We start from the raw sequence: 10,256 nt of genomic DNA, 5'->3' as shown, positions 1-10,256 counted from the left end.
GTGAAATCATACAGTATTTTTATGTTTTGGTGTGATTTATTTCACCGAGCATAATACCCTCTAGGTCTATCCATGTTGTGGCAAATGGCAAGGTCTCATTCAAAAAGATACATGCACCCCTGAATGTCTATTGCAGCCATATTTACAATAGTCAAGATATGGAAGTAACCCATGTCCATCACTAAGTGAATGGATAAAGCAAATGTGGTATGCACACACAATGACATATTACTCAGCCATAAAAACATATGAGATGTTTGGGGTCATATCATCATTCCCTAAATATTCATCTTGCAGGATATGGTGTGCTTGGCTTATATAGAAGTGGAGAGCCTATCCTTACATAGACATAAAGTGAATGATATTTAATATAAAATTAACAATGTATTCTTTGTTTACTGTTTTATAACTTTGCTTTCAAAGAATTACATTATAGTACAGTATGCTTCTCTTTTGTAATTGGAGAAATTGCACATCAGCTTATCATCACAAGTAAGTGGTTGTTTAAAAAAGAATTATGTTTCTAATACTGAATTATGACTCTGAGTATAATACTGTTTGCCATCAAAATTTTATAATGATTCATTTATTAGTGTATAGGCTGGGCTACCTTGAAGCAATTGTATTGATTACACTAGGCTACCATAAAACAACCATATTGCTCCTTCTTCATTATCAAGGCATGAATCATTACAAGTGTCAGTAAGTATGTATTTCTTTTTTCATGTAATCTTTTTATTTTGAATGTGTAGTGTTAATAACATATAATGTCTGGAGTGATTTGTGTCACATAAGACAATATTGGTATAGGTACTGACAATTCATCATGCAAACAGATGATATAAATTAACTACTGTGTTGATAAATACAGTGCAGTGCTGTAAATGTATTTTCTCAATAACATTTTTTCTCTAGCTTACTTTATTGTATGAATACATGTATAATACATATAACAAACAAAATATGTGCTAATCCACTTTATCAGTGAGGCTTCTGATCAAAAATAGGCTATTAATAGTTAAGTTTTGGGGGAGTCAAAATCATAACTGGATTTTCCACCATATGGGGGTCAGTGCCCCTAACCCTTGCATTGTTCAACTGTATTTTCACAAAACCACCTAGCTTAGTAATTGGTTGAATACTTACATACTACAGCCTACCCAAGCTGACACATAAAACTGATTATCATTCCTCCCAAATTCACATAATTCTGTTTTGTAATACAAAGATAGTCCTGACTGGGAGTGCAAAGAAAAAATAAAATAAAATTGCTCTTTTATGATGCCCAGGGTTCTCTTCAGGGGCAGAAAAGATGTTTGGTTTCTTGCAACTCCACGTGAAAGATAGTCCCAATATGTGGCTTACATGTGCCTGGGTGACTGGTGGCCCAGTCAAGTCCTCGGCTCCTTATCTGGGATCTTTAGAGAGAGAGTTCACAGGTTTGCTGGTAGTTATTCTCACTACCTCTTCAGAGGTTTGATTTGGTTCATAAAGGAATCTAGAGCTCTTAGGGTTTTCTATCATTGACCCAAATGGGAGCCTCAACAGTCACAGCCTGGATGGAGTAATTGGCCCTGCAGACCATTGGGTGGCCCTCCAGGGCTCTCTTTCATAAACACTCACAAATGAACCCAATTCAGAGAGTCCTGATCTGCTGTGGTCTCATGCCCCAGTGACCCTCAGGAGCTCAGCGGGGGGTGAAAATGGGTCAGTGACTTAATACACTGAGTGTATGGTTCTGAGAATCCTGGTCATGTCAACAGACTACCTCTTCCAGTCTCTGATTATAAACTCTCAAAATATTTCCTAATAATGATTATTTCTGAGAAACATCTCTGACCAGTACTCAGTCAGCAAATCTTTCTTCCTGATGAAATCGGTGCTATTCTAAAATGTGCATGTGCCTGGAAGTGTATTCAAGAGGCAAAACCTAGTTTATTGTTTTCCTGTTGTGTTTTTGTTTTCTTTTTTCTTTCCCACCTTGCTCCCTTTCTTTTTGTCCCCACATTGTTTTTCCAGGGCTTCTTTGGCTCATAAATTATTAAACCGTGTAGTTACTAGTGGTACAATACCACTCTTCCAATTCAGACCTTTCAGAAGTAAAAACTTTTCTGAGGTCATCACTGTCAAAGCTGCCATATGCAATGATCTGCTGTCTTTCATCGAATCATTATCTGCTCCTTTGAATTAGTAATAGCAACAACTGATGGGTTGTGATGAAGGATGGCCTGGGAGACCACAAGCCATTGTTGCTTTGATTGGTCTCCTCCCACAGGGCAGGTGCAAGCCAGGCACAGATTCAGCTCCCAACATAACAGAGTTGGTTTCTGCCCCCCAAGACTTATTTAGCCCAACCAACCCTTTTATTCCCACTCCTGGTCAGGTCCTTTTGTGTAGAATCTTACATTTTAAGAAGGATGGTATAGAGACTGCAGAAAAAAAACAGGATAAAATAATGGAAAATTGGACTGATCAGGAAAAAAAAATAAGCCTTTGAATTCCTATTAAGCACTATTAAAGTTTAGGTATTTTGTAAACAATGCCTTAAATTTGCTTTATTCTAAATAAGAAAACTCATGCAGAGAATATATTCAAGTCCTAAATCAGGTGAGGGAAAGTATGAGTTTTAAAATTTCTGATGCTTGATGATTTCTTGTTAGAACAGGAAATTATTTTACTAGTTTTCATTTATTTCTTCAGAGAATACAGATAATAATGTTAATATAGCACTTTTTGTTTTTCAGCACCAGACTCTATACTAAGGGTTTTACATACATTAACTCATTAAATCATCCCCAAAACTCTATGAGTCAGATTCTATGCTTGTCACCACTTCATAGATGAGGAAACTGCCACATAAAGTGGTTTGATTATTCACTGTCACTCTACCAGTAGGTGGTAGACCTATAATACACAAACCTTTCAAATGTCACAATTCTGGCTAGCTTTTGCATAAAACCCCAAAGACACATCACTTTCCTTGCCCAGATTTTCATATTATTTATCCCATTCAGACAGAAAGAGTTTTTCCCCTGCATTTTGCCAGGTATAGTGGAAGATGTCCATTATATCTTTAGTTATCTTTATACCTGTTTTCTGTTAGAAGTTACTGGTGGGCAGAGGGGGACCATATAATTATATACTTCAATTTATTTATAATATTACAGTAATGATTTACATAATTTGATTCCACTGTACTGGGATTTATAGAAATATGCGCTTTAATGCTATTTTATTGATGACTTTAATTTTCCTGGATGATGACCTGACAATTATCATATGCCACTTCTCTTCAAGAGTCATCAGGTGGGGCACCTGGGTGGCTCAGTGGTTGAGCATCTGCCTTCGCCTCAAGGCATGATCCTGGTGTTGGGATCGAGTCCCACATCCAGCTCCCTGTGAGGAGCCTGCTTCTCCTTCTGCCTGTGTCTCTGCCTCCTTCTCTCTGTCTCTCATGAATCAATAAATAAAATATCTCTTAAAAAGTCATCGGGAGTTGCCTAGTCTGGGCATTAAATCTGAACCCATCGGCATGAATTTCAAGGCTCGTAATCATCTAACTAACCTCTAACTCACCTCTCCTGTCAGCCTCATCTCCCATGATCCTCCAGCATGATTTTTCTCTCCTGCTATTTGCTCCCTCTTAGCATCCTCCTTGACTTCCTTCTGTGGTATCCCACCTAGGCTTCCTTCTCCTTGCACTTCATTTTATTCAACCCTAAGTGTTGAGGCTGCTCTCAATCTGCACCTTTTCTCTGCAGCATTTCCCTCCCATGCTGATTCTTTCCATTGTCTCCTCTTCATTTCTAAATTCCATAGGATTTATTGCTGTATTGTACAAGTCTGGCACTTGATTATGTATTTTCTTGTCTTCTAGTCCTGTGCTTTTCCAACGTTGATGGGCAGAAGAATCATCTGGTTTCTTAAAAAATTAAAAAGAAGGGAGCCTGGATGGCTGATCAGTTAAACCTCTGTCTCTTGATTTTGGCTCAGGTCATGATCTCAGGGTCATAAGATGGAGCCCAACACTGGGTCCACATCAGGTGTGGAGTCTGCTTGAGATTTTCTCTATCCCTCTCCCTCTCCCTCTGCCCCTCCCCTCCTACTGACACACACACTGTCTTTCTAAAAATAAATAAATAAATAAAGTTAAAAATAAAATTACCACATGATCCAGCAATTCCAATTCTGGGTATTTATCCAAAAAATTTGAAAGCAGAATCTTGAAGAGATGTCTGTATATCCCAGTTTGTAGCAGCACCATTCACAATAGCCAAAGGTGAAAACTATCCAAGTATACAGAGATGAATGAATGGCTAAGCAAATGTGCTGTGTATACACACACACACACACACACACACACACACACACACACGCATCCACACACTGTAATATCATTCAGCCTTTAAAAAAGAAGGGAATTCCTACACATGCTACAGCAAGGATGAAAATTAAGGGCATTCTGCTAAGTGACATAAGTTAGTCACAAAAAAGACAAATACTATATTGATTTCACTTAGATGAGGTGTCTAGAGTAGTCAGATTCATAGACAGGTAATAGAAGTGTGGTTGCCAGGGACCAGGGGAGGAAGAAGGGGGGTTTAACAGATATGGTATTTTAGATTTGTAAGCAAAAAGCATTCTGGAGATTGGTTGTACCATAACATGGATGAACATACTACTGAATTGTTTACTTAAAAATGGCTAAGACAGTAAATTTTATGCTGTGTATATTTTATCAGAATTTTTAAACTAAAATAATAATCTGGGAAGAGAATATAAAGATGAAGGTTATCATACCTACCCCCGAGGTTCCTATTTTTGATGTTGTTGTCTAGGTGTGAGGGGGAGAAATCTTCATTTTAATCATCTCTCTCAGGTGCTTGGAAGCAGGTAGTCTTCAGGATGAGGTCGGAGATGCTGCTGGCTCTGGACACATGTGTTAAATACTGTTCCAAGACTGCAGATACCTCAAAAGAAAAAGAAGAAAATCAGGATTTCATGAAGACCTAGATGTCAAGCAGTTAATTTCACCCAGACAGTTGATATCATGTCTTTGTGAGACAACTGAGGATGAAAAGCTGCATAAACTGCCCATGATCATGAAGATAAAAAGCACAAGAGCTGGAAGTTAACCCCAGGTGTGGCAGAGACATGACCACACAGATATGGCCTGTCCTCGGGCACACAGGGACAGTAGGCTTCCAGACTCAGTTGAACTTGCACCGTGGTTCCAGCCACATGACTGAACTCTGGCCTGTGCAAAAGAAACTTCTAGACCTGGCCCTTAAAAACATCCTATGTGGTCCTCCATTTCTAACTTCTCCTTCTATGTCAAGTGTAAAGAATGTGAGCTCCAGATGGTAGTCCTGTGACATGGAGAGTGGCAGACCTGCCCCAGACTGAAAGGTGAGTAAGAAATGAATGTTTATTATGTTAAGCCCATGAGATTTCACACTTTGTTACAGCAACTAAGCTTATTTTATCCCAACTAAATTCATACTCTTTTCCTTCTCATGGTTGTAGGTCACTTCCTAAAGTCTAGAAAATAAATTATCTCTTGTATTTCCCACAGCACCAAGTATAATGTTAAGCTTATAGAAGTTTGTCTCTTGCCCTTAAAAAACAAAAACCAAAAAACATGGGATGCCTGGGTGGCTCAGTGGTTGAGCGTCTGCCTTTGGCTCAGTGCGTGATCCCGGAGTCCTGGGATGGCATACCGTATCGGGCTTCCTGCATGGAGCCTGCTTCTCCCTGTGCCTATGTCTCTGCCTCTCTCTCTGTATATCTCATGAACAAATAAGTAAAATCTTAAAAAAAAAAAAAAAAAAAAGCAAAACCCCCAAAACTTGTGGCCTTGATGTAGTTTATGAAAGTGATGAAAATCCCAGAGAAAGAGATGGAAAACCCACTCCCCTGGGGGTTGAAGCAGCTCCAAGAGAACTACTTGAGTAGTTTTTAACTTCAATTTCCTACTCCCACCTATGTCCCTAGTTCTGCTTCTCAAATTGCTAGTGTCATTTTTCTAAACTCTTGGAAAACCAGTGTTTTAGTTTTAGCCTACCAAATGCAAAACAAGACACTTATGAAAAGGTTCATGATTATTTATAAATAAATTATTGTTGCCAAATGAATCAGATGCTCAGAGTTGAGCTCATGTAGGACAAATTAGATGCATTCCGGAATAACCAAAGTCATCTCCAAGGCCCTCTGTGGAGTGAGCCTGCCAGGCCATAGAGCCTCTGATGAACACATGGCCTCACACACGAAAACAGGAAATGGAAGTGGGAGACTTATGTTTGGGCAAGTGGAAGAAACGAAGACAAACAAAACGGCTTCCCAAAAGCTGGAATCCTCCAACGAACTACTTTGCAAAATCTTTTCTGGCATTGTGTTTTCCCTTTGGTATGTGTGCATGTGGCAAAGATATCAGTGGGCCCCAATTTATATCTTCCCTGTTTTCTTCAGTAATAAGATCAATACTTAGCTGGGCACATGGCCATGCTAAATATAGACCACACTTCCCAGTCTCATTTGCCAGCTGTTTGTAGCCACAGAACTAAGTGCTGGCCAATGGGTTATGAGAGAAAGTGACATCCACAAGTTCTAGGAGACAGGGGCCACTTCTTATTACTGTTACCCATTCACCATTGTGATATAGGTATGATGTCCCATGCTCCAACTTGACTGTAAGAATGAGGACCAGATCTTCAAGTTGGTGGAACAGAAAATTGGAGGCACCCATGGCCCAGATGATCCTAGAGCCATCACAAAAGCTGTGTGAACTGCCTACACTCAGATTTTTCATGAGAGAAATATGCATTCTATATCCTTTTATCATGTTTAAGCCACTGAGATTTAAGACCTCAAAATTAGTGGCGAGTTGAGTCTAACCAATATCATGAGCAATTTTCTGGCTTGCTTAAATGTTTTGTTTGTTGTCTAAAATGCACATACTTGGTCCATAATGCAGAAACAGGCAAATTATGTATGTATGTCAACCTGTAGTTTACATTTAAAACAAATTGTCAAGTGCTAGAAGCTATAGTCTGGAAATTCTGCCACTGAATATTTGCACCTGAAAAGTGTAAACATGTGTCAAACTCAGTCTTCATGGTAGTAAATAGTTTATGCCCCAGTCAAAATTTAAAAAGAATTAGGGTTTGTGTTAAACTAAAAACCAGGTTCTAATCTGTAAACTATACACAAAAGTATCTTTGCTTTCAGCACTATCCTGTTTCCTTAATTATTATGAAGTTAATGCTTGAAGATAAAAGATCAATGAATCAAAGAATGGGAGTTTCCAAATATAGCATGGGCTCACATCTACACAGGCACACACGAAATTAAATTGTTTTTGAAGGTATTAGAGTCATGTGCATTAAACAGTTAAACAGTTCCAATTTAGATGGAGAGAAAAGAAAGAGTTTTGGTTTAAGACAGTATGTATTACTTTGCAAAATCAGAATGCGAAGTGGTATCTGCACAAGAAGTGGTATCTGCACAAGAAGCATTCTTTGAGTCCTTCTTTTTGCTATGTGACAACAAATACACATTTTATGAAAGGATAAATGTGTGCATCTCAGCCTGGATTTTTTTTTTTTTTTTTTTACTTTTCTTAACATCAGAATTAGATTCAGTTAAATAACAAATTTAATTCAATAACCATTCCTAGAATGCCTATGTGTGTCAGGCTGCAAGCAAACCTCTGGTGACATGAAGACGAAAGAGTCATGGCCTAGACTGTGTCCAGGGTGCCCGCAGAGGGGCTGAGGAAGTGAAGAGCCATAGTGTGGTACCAGGGTCTAAGTACTCCCAAACTTACAGTATGAACAAAATGTTCTGGAAATGGAAGCAGTTAATCCTATCTGGGGTGAGAGGAGACACCTAAGAAAGTCTTGTAGAGTGAAGAGAATGTCTGAAGGTGTAGGAAGTGGAGGAAATGTTCCCAAGAAAGAAGAGCGAGCAGGAAGGCAATGGGAGATTGCAAGTGCGCATGGACCCCGGGATGATGGCTGCTGAGCGGGTCTGGGAGGCCTTGGCAGCTCTGCGGCTGGCCAGTGTGTATCTCAGGCCTGAAGGTGGAAGCTGGGCAGTCATCTCAGCACACAGCACCCATATCACCTTGAGACAGAACATTTAGAAGCTATTCCATGTTAGAAACATTTTTCTGTTGGAAACTAGTGAGGGCATAGACTATGTGGCCTACAAACCTGTAAGGGCTCCTCTCGGTGTTCAGGCTGAGGTCTTACCTGGCCGTTTGCCCTTCAGACTCCTGCAAATCAGTCCCATCTTCTGCCACTATCCCTCTCTTCCTGCCCCAAATGCAGCTGCAGTGCCAGATGTGAAGTCTTTGCTAGAGCAGATCAACACAGCCTCCAGTCCATGGAAGGCAGCCATGGCTTTGGTGAATGGTTTCTCTTCCTATCTTTTCCAGGATCAGAAAACAGCTCATATTCATAGGGCTACAGGGTCACCCCAGAGCTATGCTAATTCTCCTGCCATCTGTCGTGATATATCCACGGGGACCTGAACCATAGGACATTCCAGAGAATATCACCCTCGTTTATTACACCAATGACATTATAGTAACCAGATGAGCAAGAAGCGCCTAGCGGATTGGAGGCCTTGGTATGCTCCATGAAAGTGGGAGGGAGGCTCTATGAAGATTCGGGGGTCTGTCATGTCTGGCATGGGGATGCCAGAAAGTCCCATGAAATTAAAGGACAGATCATTGCATCTGTTACTTATCAACACTAAGAAGGTAGCGCAATTCTTGGCAGGCCGCTTCTGCCTCCACAACCAGTGTATTTCACACTTGAGAATGCTATCTGATCCATTCACTAAGTACCACAAAAGGCTACAACATATGAATCAGGCCCAGAACAGGAAAAGGGTCTGATTAAGTCCAGACAGAAGTATGAGAATCCCTGACACAGGTCAGTTGATCCAGCAGACATCATGGTACCAGAAGTACCTGTGGCAGGAAAAGTCATTTTGTAGAGTGAAGGCAAGCCCCAATAAGAGAGTCTCAATGGAGACCCCAGAGATTTGGAGAAAGAGCATACCTACTGTAGGACAGGATTCTACAACATTGGAAAACCATCTCTTGGCGTGCTACTTGCCTCTGACAGAGGTTTTGACCATGTGACATCAAGTATCTATGTGTTCAGGGCTGCCTATCCTGAACAAGGTCCTGTGAGACTTACAAACCAAAAGGTTGGGCGGATCTAGCAGCAAACCATTACAAAGTGGAGTAGGACATTCAGGACTAGCAGTGAGCGGGGCCAAAGGCTATAAACAACTGGAGGCCAAAGTCATCAAAAACAGGAAGGTCTGAGAACCTGTCACAGTCCAGAGGAAACCAAGGAGACACGACAACTAAATGTCATGGGATGGATGGGATGCTGGAAGAGAAAAAAAGATACTACATAAACTAATAATGTGTCAGTATTCACTCATTAATTTAACAAATACACTAATGTAAGATGTTAATAATAGGGGAAATTGGTTATGGGATATATGGAAATTTTCTACGATCTGCTCAATTTTTCTATAAACCTACAACTGTTCTAAAAATTCATCCTATTAATTAAAAAAAATGTAACAACCCAAAAATTAAACTTTAATTCTTATATCACACCATATGCAAACATCGACTCAAAATGGCACTAATGTAAAACCTAAAAATACAATAATTCTAGGGAAAAAAAAAAAAACAGAGGAGGGAATCTTTGTGACCAGGGGTTAGACAAAGATTTCCCAGGACACAAAAAGCACAGATAATATTAAAAATAACAATGATCAATTGGATTTCATCAAAATGAAAAATTTCTGCTTTTCAGAGGATATTGTTAAGAAAATGAAAAGGTAAGTGACAGGGAGAAAATACTCTCAATATATTTAACTAACAAAGCATTTGCTTCTAGAGTATATGAAGAACTTTTAAAATTCAGTAATAACACAAACACTGTAATTCAGTGGGGATAATAGTCTTTTTGATAAATAGTTTTAGGTTAGCTAGACATCCTTAAGGGAAAAAAAGGAGAAACTGTGACCCCTAGCTCACACTGTATATATACATATATATCTTCAATTAAATCTCATCTCCAAAATTAAATTAATCAAAAGTTTAATTTTCATTCCTCAAAAAGACTTTGTTAATGAAAATGCAATTCACAGACTGAGAGAAAACATATATATTATATATATACTACATATATATATACAGAGAGAAATATATATATATCATCCAA

This window comes from Vulpes lagopus, chromosome 2 (assembly GCF_018345385.1).
Source record: "Vulpes lagopus strain Blue_001 chromosome 2, ASM1834538v1, whole genome shotgun sequence".
Lineage (NCBI taxonomy): Eukaryota > Metazoa > Chordata > Mammalia > Carnivora > Canidae > Vulpes > Vulpes lagopus.
The sequence above is the reverse complement of the archived record's forward strand: the minus strand, read 5'-3'. Positions refer to the sequence as shown.